The following is a 10,245-nucleotide window of genomic DNA, read 5'->3' as shown; positions in this document are numbered from 1 at the left end:
TATGTAACCCTGAATTAACTGGAATACACATTTTGAGAGTATTCATAGACATCATTTTTCCCTGTAGATATGTCATTTTCTTTCCCAAAGCAATTATTTTCTTCAAATTTTATGTGAATTCAATGCATATCTTAATTAAAATAGTATGATTCCTTCACTTTCTTTTATAAATTTTATAATAAACTTTTGCAGTTGTGAACTTAACAAGTTTTTATGTTCTGACTGAACAAATGACACACATCAGTGGGATATCCTGGTACAAAATATAAAACTATTGATGAGCAAATACATCAGAGCAATTAGTGAAGATCCCGCTTCCTTTTCATTGATAAACAAATGTCTACAACTTATCTTGGATGCTATTAAATCTAATTATATAATTAATATGAAATATTACCATATTATTTAGAGGGAAGCAGTTAGCTCCCGATTCACTCACTGAGACAGCAGCACAAAGTACTTGGGTGGTCTTATGTGTGGTCCTTGGTGCAGAACTATTCCCCTCAGATTCCAGTTGCTTCATCAAATCCTGGCACTGTCTTCTTGGGCAAAGTGTCAGATCCCATTTGAATCTCAGTTCCATGAGATTGTCCATCTTCAGATATCAGTGGCCAATAGTTTCTCGGCTGTATTTCTGGCTGTTGGCCTATGGATAAAGTTTTGTAATTCTTTTCCTAGGGTTATATTGACATAGTTTATGGCTCACAGAAGTCACAGAAACTCTTACAGGTAATATTATATTATAGAGAGTGTTAGATTGTGTACAGAAGAATAGTCAGGAAGAAGTATAAGAATTCTGTTTGGTCTAGAAATTATATATATAATGTGGTCTTCTGTGCTATGGTCTATACAAATATGTGTACCCAGCCTTTCAGAAACTGGAGCTAAAGTTACATATAGCTGTGAGATACCCAGAATAAGGTGCTAGGAAACAGACAGGTCTTCCAGAAGAGAAGTATGAATTCTTAGCATCTGAGCCTTCTTCCCAGACATGGTGAGCAGCGTTTCCATGCTGTATCCTACAAATACTTCCTTGAAAATTGTGTCAATGCATTGTTAGGTAGATTATACTGATGATGCCTGTGATTGGTGGTGGTGAACTGTGAATCTTATAACATTGATGAGTGTGTCTAATTGGGTCTTAAACTTTCTGAGGACCAGTCCCATCCTGACGTGAACTACTTGTCCTCAGTTACCAGTTATTTAGCAAACACCACTGGAAGTTCCAATTGATTTTGGTTATGTGTAAATGTAAACACTTAATCATTCATGAGAAGCAAAGAGAGTATGAAGTTTTTATTATATCACATTATTTCTAGAGATATGCATATATTTTAAAAGATTATAAAATTCAAACACATATGCTTTAGTTAATAGAACATCATTAGGCAATAATAAACCATGTATATAACAGAACTAAATTTTATCTTTCAAGAAAATATTTTTCTAATACTTAATTTTTAAAATTTTACATGAAATATCTCATAGTTTAATATAGAAACTTCTTCTATTATAATTATATTTTTGCAAACCATGACAATCGTTTACACATATTGTTTCCTAGCAAAAACTTGTTTGCTTTCTTAAAATATTCAGGGTTATCCACTTTGCAGTAACTACGAGAAACCTTGAACATTTTATAGACAAGATGAGCCAGGCTGCATTTCTGTAGTGCTGGTGATTGTAAGATCCATTGGAATTTTCAGAGCCTTACTGTTGTTAAAATGAAATACGGATCTGCATGAGAAGTTGAAAGGCCCAGAGGACAGTAATATTCAGGACAATTCCAGAAGTTATCCAGTAAGCTCCCAAAATAAACCAGCTGGGAGCAGTGAACTTTGCCAGATTTTCAACAATCACACAAAATAAGTTGACTCTTTCACTATTCTGTAGTAGAAAAGGTTATTTATTAAAACAAAAAAACAGGCATAGTTTCTACAAACAAGTATATTTTTACATTACATTTTTATGTATTTGTAGAGAACTTCATATGTGTATATGATGTATTTTGATCATATCCACCTTTCTCTCTATTTGAAATCCTGCCAGATCCAGCACCCCTCCTTACCAACTTCATGATGTCTTTGACTTTTAATCCATTGAATCTAATTAGTGCTGACAGTACAAGACCTGAACGAGATCAAGCCAGTGAAAATTCTAGCATTGATGAGGGAGCAGTTCATAAAGCTAACAAGCTATTGGTGCAAAACTGCTGGGAGAGATAGTTTTCTTTTGAAGTGTAGCCTCTGTAGGTCATCCATGCTCTAACAGATGCACATATGCATGCATGCACATATTGACAGTGCTAATTGAGATAAGTGAATTACAATTAAGGAAAGTTTTAATGTAGAAAAAAATCAAATAATAAATAAAGTGACTATTTATACTTATTATGTGAAAGACAAACACTCAAGTAGATTATTATTGTTTCACATTCTGGTTCACACATTGACATTGTATTACATTTGTTTAGTCTGTGTCTCTCTGTCTCTCTGTATCTCTTTGCCTCTGTCTCTCTGTTTCTGTCTCTGTCTCTGTCTTTCTGTCTCTCTGTTCTCTCTCTCTCTCTCTCTCTCTCTCTCTCTCTCTCTCTGTGTGTGTGTGTGTGTGTGTGTGTGTGTGTGTGTGTGTGTGTGTGTGTATGTGTGTATGTATGTTTGTATAGAGGTCAACTTATAAAAGTCAGCTCTCACATTTTACCATGTGGTGCCTGGGGATTGAACTCAGGTTGTCAGAATTAGGAACAAGTGCCTTTGCCTGTGGAGCCATCTTCCCATTCCACACTGAGACTTTTGATAGTTTAAAACAATGCAACTTGAGATGGCATTCTTGAGTGAGGAGATTTACCCCTGAGTACATAGCATAAGGAACATGAGTGGGCATGAGGGAGAGGAGAGAGATTAGAAGTAGAGTGAGGAGTAACTGCGTTGGATGTACTGAAAACAATAACAACTAAATAAATAAGTAAATAAATAAATAGATGGGAATATATTAATAGAGTAGAAAATAAAATAAAAATAGATTTGATTCCTCTTTTACTTTTTTAGACATAATATATCCTGATTATAGTTTCTCCTCCATTTATTCTTCCTAGATCCTGCTCTCCAATCTTGTTGTGAAATCTTTCAGTCTTTCATCAGAAAATAAAGTGTTCTATGAGATAATTATAAAATAGAACAAAAACTTAATGCGTAAAAACACTAAACTGTAAGTGAAAATATATTTGATTAGTTCAATGAAATTGCCAAATAATGGGGGGAGAGACCCCAAAATAGGCACCTCTTGTTACCTAATGAAGGTTCTAGTACAGGAATTAGGTTAACATAATTGAGTTGTTTACCAAAAGGGTTTGACAGGAACCCCCAACTACCCAAGCTGTTGCCAACACTGTAGGTTCTCTGTGAACTTACAAGAAGGCATCAAATGAATTGATGTTTGATTCTTATGTCTTCTCTTAGGATATTTTTCTTTGCTTGTTTGTTTTGTTTAATTCCCATGTATTAATTTTAGTTTTATATTATTCAAAGAAAGAAATTAGATAGATCAGTCAAATACTTAATAAAAAATAAACAAAACAAAACAAAAACAGCCAACCAAACAACAAACAAAAATAAAGATAAAGGAGTAATTAAGTTGTAGAATACTTGCCTCCATGCAAGAATCTCTGAATTCAAGACCTAGCACTGTTAAAAATTTAAAAATAAATTTAGAAATGACTTAAAATGGAAATAATTTAAGAAAGAAATAAAAAGTTAACTTAAATCAAGTCACTAAGAACTCCTGAAATGTTTACAGTTCGTGTATGAATTTTACTGAGCTGATAACAGTATGTATTTGCTATTACTGTTATAAACACACACACCATATTTGGCTCAAATATTTACAATAAAAATGCGATTCAGTCAAAAAATCATAGAAAGATCAATTGATCATATTATTTCGGGTAAAAAAATATATCAAATTCAGAGAGAGAGAGAGAGAGAGAGAGAGAGAGAGAGAGAGAGAAGGTTAGAAGGCACAGAAGATGGCCTGTTCAAAATTAAAATCTGGTAATTTAAAATGACAGTATTAAGGCAAAAGACACTGTCAACAAGACAAAAAGGTCACCAACAGATTGGGAAAGGATTTTTACCAATCCTAAATCTGATAGAGGACTAATAGCCAATATATACAAATAGCTCAAGAAGCTGGACTCCAGAAATTCAAATAACCCCATTAAAAATGGGGTACAGAGCTAAACAAAGAAATCTCAACTGAGGAATACCAAATGGCTGAGAAACACCTGAAAAAATGTTCAACATTCTTAGTCATCAGGGAAATGCAAATCACACCTGGACCTCAACTGTTCTTTACTTGGAATTTGCTCTGTCCCAGGCTAGCCTATAACTCAGAGGTTTGCTTGTCTCTGTCAGCTGGGATTAAAATAGTATACCACTCTACCTGAGTTTAAGCTTTTCATGGTCAATATGTCTCAAGATCTTGATTAAAGGCCCCCATGTCTCCAGCCTCAGGATCTGGATCACAGGTATTCCCTTCATTTCTGGATTGTAGCTCATTTGAGATATAGTCAAGTTGACAACCAGAAATATCCATCACTTCATCTTTCATGTTCGTAAGAGGCTCCTTTCCTCTCCATTCTGTCATAAAAATCACAATTTATATGAAGCTTTTAGTATCATTTAAAGCACATGATAAATATAGCTTATAATACAACATATGATACACTAGGCTTGCTTCTAAGCACTTTTCATTAACAGTTGTACCCTGGTACTTTACATCTTCAACTCTCAGTGGGATCCAATTACATATCTTCTATGGTTACTCTCATTTAAGAAACTCATTCATGAACACATAACGTAATCTATCTATTATTCTATAACCTATAGTGTCAAGGTCAATTTATAACAGATTAAATATCATGGGGTCCAGTTTCCACAGTTAAACTCTACAGTTTTCCCATGTTATTTCTTATTGTGTCCTTTATAAAAGACTCATTAACCTGTGAAAATACCTTGGTTAATAGAGTAATCGCCTAATGCATGCAGAGCTTTGGCTTGGATCCTGGCAGCACATAGACTTAGAATGGTGACTGAAGCATCTGGGAAATAGAAGAGCATTAGCAGAAGTTCAAAGTTGTCCTTGGCCACATAAAAAGCTAAGAGGAACCTGAGATTGGCAAATGTTTAGAAAAAGGTGCAGCACCAAAATCTTCAGAAACAACATAAGAAGACACGGTTCTTAGGAAGATACTTTCAGAATTTTATGATTTTTTCTCTTTTTGCCTCAGGAGAAAGTAAATAATAGGCAGTCTGGAACACCTTTTGTCATCATGAAATACTTTTGGTCTAAGAAGAGCAGAGTTGTGTGCATGCTCAGCATATAAACATGTATGTGGTCCACTCAGTGATAAATTCCACTTCATATTCAGGAGGATAAAAGAACCATGGATTACATTGAAAGAGAGTTAAGAACTAGAAAAAAATACGTGACTTTGTATTCTTGCTTATTTTTGTTTGTGTTTGTTTGTTGGTCTTGTTGTTTGTTTGTTTTGCTTGATTTACTTTGGTTGGTTTAGAGACAACAACTCACTGTGGAACTCCTGCTGGCCTGGAACTCATGATGATCTATGTGCCTGTACTATGCTGTGCTAGGATTAAAGAGAATATGAGACACTACATTCATAAAATCTCAGCAACATCACTGAATAAACATGACCTGAACAAAGTCAGCAGTAACAGACATGCCGACCTTAGTAAGGGAAAGCCAAAAGACCACAACCCTACAAAAAGAACTACAGACAGCCAAGGAGTTCTGAAAGTGAGAGAAGCAGTCTTCCCTAAGGGTGAGCACCCGCATTGGTTATCCAGTGTGAAATCGTTAACCCTGAAATCAGAAACTCAACTAACATTATAGACAGAACAAATTTCACTTATATATTTAAGAAATTATGTGTAGAGTGCTGCTTTCTCTTCACTGTCTGCAGAACCTTCTTTCCTTCCTTCACAGCGATCCAACAGCCAGAAGTTCACCATGCCTATTCTCAAGATCCAAGCCAGAGAGATCTTTGACTCCCAGTGGGAACCCCACTGTTGAGGTGGAACTCTATACTGTAAAAGGTCTCTTTTAAGCTGCTGTGCCCAGCAGTGAGTCCACTGGCATCCATGAAGCCCTAGAACTCCACGACAATAATAAGACCTGCTTCCTGGAAAAGGGTGTCACAAAGGCAATAAGACCATTGGATCTGCTCTGAGTAGCAAGAAACTGAATGTTGTAGAGCAAGAGAAGACTGACAAACTGATGATCGAGATGGATGGCAGTGAGAATAAATCTAAATTTGGTGCAAACGCTATCTTGAAGTCTCCTTGGCTGTCTGCAAAGCTGGGGCATGGAAAATTGAGTGCCCCTTTACTGTCATATTGCTGACCTTTCTGGCAACCCTGAAGTCTTCCTGCTGTTCCCAGCTTTCAATATGATCAATGGTGGCTCTCATGCTGGCAATAAGCTGTCCATGCAAGAGTTCATGATCCTGCCTGTTGGGGCATCTTGTTTCTGGAAAGCCATTTACACTGGAGGTTTACCATAACCTGAAGAATATCATCAAGGATAAATATAGGAAGGAAGTCACCAACGTGAGCGATGAGGGAGGATTTGGACCTAATGTCCTGTAGAACAAAGCAGAGCTGGACCTGTGGAAGGCTACAATTACAAAGGCCAGTTACACTGACCAGGTTGTCATCACCATGGGCATGGCTCCCTCTGAGTTCTACAAGTCTGGCAAGTGTGACCCTGACTTCAAGTCTCTGGACTGCTTCAGCAAGTACATCACAACCAAGCAGCTAGCTGACCTATACAAGTCCTTCATCGAGGAGTATCCAGTGGTGTCCAGTGAGGAACCCTTTGACCAGGACAATTGGGAAACTTGGCAGAAGTTCATAGCTAGTGCAGGGATCCATGTGGTGGGGGGTGATTTTACAGTAAGCAACTCTAAGCAGACTGCCAAGGATGTAGGTGAGAAGTTTGGGAACTGCCTCCTACTCACAGTGAACCAGATAAGCTCTGTGACTGAGTCTATGCCAGCATGTAAGTTCTGCATAGTCCAATTACTGGGGCGTCATGGTGTTCCATAAGTCTGGGCAGGTTGGTGGTGGGGCTCTGCAGTGGGCAGATCAGAACTGGTGACCCCTGCGGACCTGAGCACTTGGCCATGTACAGTCAAGTAAACAAAGACCTGGGCAGCAAAGCCAAGTTTACTATCAGATCCGTCAAGAAGCCCCTGGCCAAGTAAGGCATGGACTGGAGATGGCTGGAAACAAGCTGGATAGTTCTTCCCTGCCCCTGAAGTCATTGAGGTGACTCAAGAGCCTGCCCAGTACTTGTCCTTCCTTTCCGTGTCACTGCTTCCATAGAAGTCCAAAGACATGCCTGAAAACTTGGAACTGTGCTGGAGACCCCAGCTTTGTAATCACGTGATTGGTCTGAATCATTGTTTTTATCACCTGACTTCCCAGGTAGTGTCTGGAGCCCTCAGATCTCTGGTATATTCTCTAGTATAGCCAAAGGCAAGGGACCCCCTAACCCCCATGGTTATATGCAAAGTAAAAGCTGAAGAAACATACAAAAAATAACGTATATACACATACATGTAGATGGAAGAGTGAGTATTGAAATAAGAGGCCTTAAATTTGAAAAAGCAAGAAAAGGTTTTGGAGAGAGAAAAAGAGCAGAAGAAAGATATAACTATATTATAGTCTCAAAAAGTAGTAGAAATAAAAATTATTTATTCTTTTCTCATATATGACTTCCTGGGGGCAGTTTCCCCCTCCCTACTTTCCTCCCAATCTATCCCCCAATTTTCCTCACAATCTCCTCAGTTTTTCTTTAGAAAAGGATAAGCCTCCCAGAGATATCAAGCAATTTTGGGCTTTCAGTTGCTATTAGACTTGGCACCTCCCCCGGTACTAATGCTAGACAGTCAACCCTCTATTAAAAAAAAAAATAGGAGGTAAAAAAGGAAAGAGTCAGAGACATCTCCAAAGTAATTTATTTATTCTTCTCTCATACAATACATCCCTACCACAAGGTTCCCTTTTCTCTGTTTCTCCCAGTTCCCCCAACCTTCTCTTTCCCTGCTCCACTCCACCAGTCATGTCTCTCCCAGGAAAGAGTAGGCCTTCCAGGGGCATCAGCTGAACACTGCACAGCAGAATGCAATGAGGCCAGGCCCAAACCTTCACATCAAGGCTATGCAAGGAAACCCAGTAGGAGGAAAGGAGCCGCAAGTGCAGATAAAAGAGTCAGAGATGCCCCCACTTTCGCGATTATGAATTCCAGAAAAACACCAACCCAAAGCCATAACACATATACAGAGGACCTAGAGAAGACACATACAGGTGCTACAATTATGGCTTCCTTTTTTTTTTTTTTTTTTTTGTAGGTCTCATGGGTCTGCTTACTCGACTGCTCCAGCTGTGGTCTACTGGCATCCAAGATCTCTGCGGTTCCCACATTTCTTCTCATGTACAGCCTAATGTGGCTCTGAATTAATGTCCATGCTAGTTCATTAAGTATATTTGCTTTTCAGAAAATGAAAATGAAATACTTAGTATGCCTGTACGGTATAGAAAGTAATATTCAGTATGATGCATCAGATAAATTAATGCTGGCAGAAATAGAAGCATAAGTTGTGTGTGTATGTGTGTGTGTGTGTGTGTGTGTGTGTGTGTGTGTGTACATTTTGTTTAACAGCTACTCTAGTTAATAAAATGAGAATTATGTAACTGCCTGGTTTATATAAAAGCATATAGAGAAAATGTATACATGAAATAGTGTTAAAGTCTGTCCATGATAAGTGAATTAAAACAAAGTTCAACATTTGCCCATAAAAAGTTTCTTTCCTGAGTGAACTGCATTTTTTTGTAATAGATTCATAAAAGAAAAGGAAATATTGATACATGTTATTGCACTAACATAAAAAATAATCAGGTGACATATACTTCTTAAAGACATACAAGTTAAGAAGATACAAGTTACAAGATACAGGTACATACTAAGTCAAGTTAAAAAGATACAAGTTCAGGTACATGCTAAGTCTGTACACTCAAAACGTGTAGAGACCTACAACAGCATAGAGAACTAATTTAATGCCCTGTAGAACAGAGCTCTAGGTTTCTGGAAGTTTCCTGCTCTATGGGGGCATCTCCCATGCCAACCCACAGAGCAGGTACTTCTGACTCCTATCTAATTATGCAGTAGATTTCATGGGTTTCTTTATATGGTATAGAAAATTAGACATTTCAGCCATTACCCAACCTTCTAACCATCTACAGAAGGCATTGGCTATCTGAAGCTGATCCTTCCATCAAGCACAACTCCTTCTGCACTTTGCCTTTCATTATTTCTGAAATAATGAACATTGTTCATTTTCTCTTCATCATTCATCACCCATTACCACATTTGAAAAGTAAGTCCATGATCTTAACATAATGATATTTGATTCCTAAAAATAAAAACAATTTGTTCTTTTACAACTTTCCTGAGTTAGTAATGCTGACTGCATTGATGGCTCTTGGTCTCCAGATACCTTTTCTGCTGTTGAAATTACTGGAAGAAATGAACAATTATGGATAAACAAATTTAAGTGTTCATATTTGATAAATATTAATTTCACTCTACTACAACTTGTCTTGTAGCTTGTTTTGTTAAAATTTCAACTCTTGTCTTGGCTCTAAAAATGTATTTCCAGTCAAATCAAAATAGGACAACACTGAGATGATTAATCATAAAATTTCCTCTGTTCCTGAGCAGTGTTTCTTAAATATTTTGGTACCTACTTGGTAAGTAATTTTAGAACATAATAGTTTGTGATAGCGGTTGGCCCCATATTTTTCATCAGAATAATCTACAATGTGTGTGTGTGTGGGGGGGGGGGTAGGAATATATGAATGAATTTGGGCAAAGATGGAGGCCAGAGATTAGTATCAGCTGTTGTTCTTCAAGTGGCACAATTTTCCTGAGAGGAGATGAGATATCTCACTAGTCTAGAACTAAAAATTTTGCAAATATGGCTGATCAATAAGCCCCAGAGATCTCCATGTCTCTGAATACCCATTACACTGATTACAAGCATGTACCACCATGCTTGCCTGCCTGCTTTCTTTCTTTCTTTCTTTCTTTCTTTCTTTCTTTCTTTCTTTCTTTCTTTCTTTCTTTCTTTCTTTCTTTCTTTCTTTCTTTCCTTCTTTCTTT

General features: G+C 37.3%; 1 pseudogene; it reads left to right on the top strand.

Moving 5' to 3' along the window:
• Window positions 1-5,976: 5,976 nt before the first annotated feature.
• LOC110319207 lies at window positions 5,977-7,285 on the top strand (annotated as a pseudogene).
• Window positions 7,286-10,245: the final 2,960 nt, after the last annotated feature.

This window comes from Mus pahari, chromosome 3 (genome assembly GCF_900095145.1).
Source record: "Mus pahari chromosome 3, PAHARI_EIJ_v1.1, whole genome shotgun sequence".
Classification (NCBI taxonomy): domain Eukaryota; kingdom Metazoa; phylum Chordata; class Mammalia; order Rodentia; family Muridae; genus Mus; species Mus pahari.
This window is presented reverse-complemented; position numbering and strand designations above follow the sequence as displayed.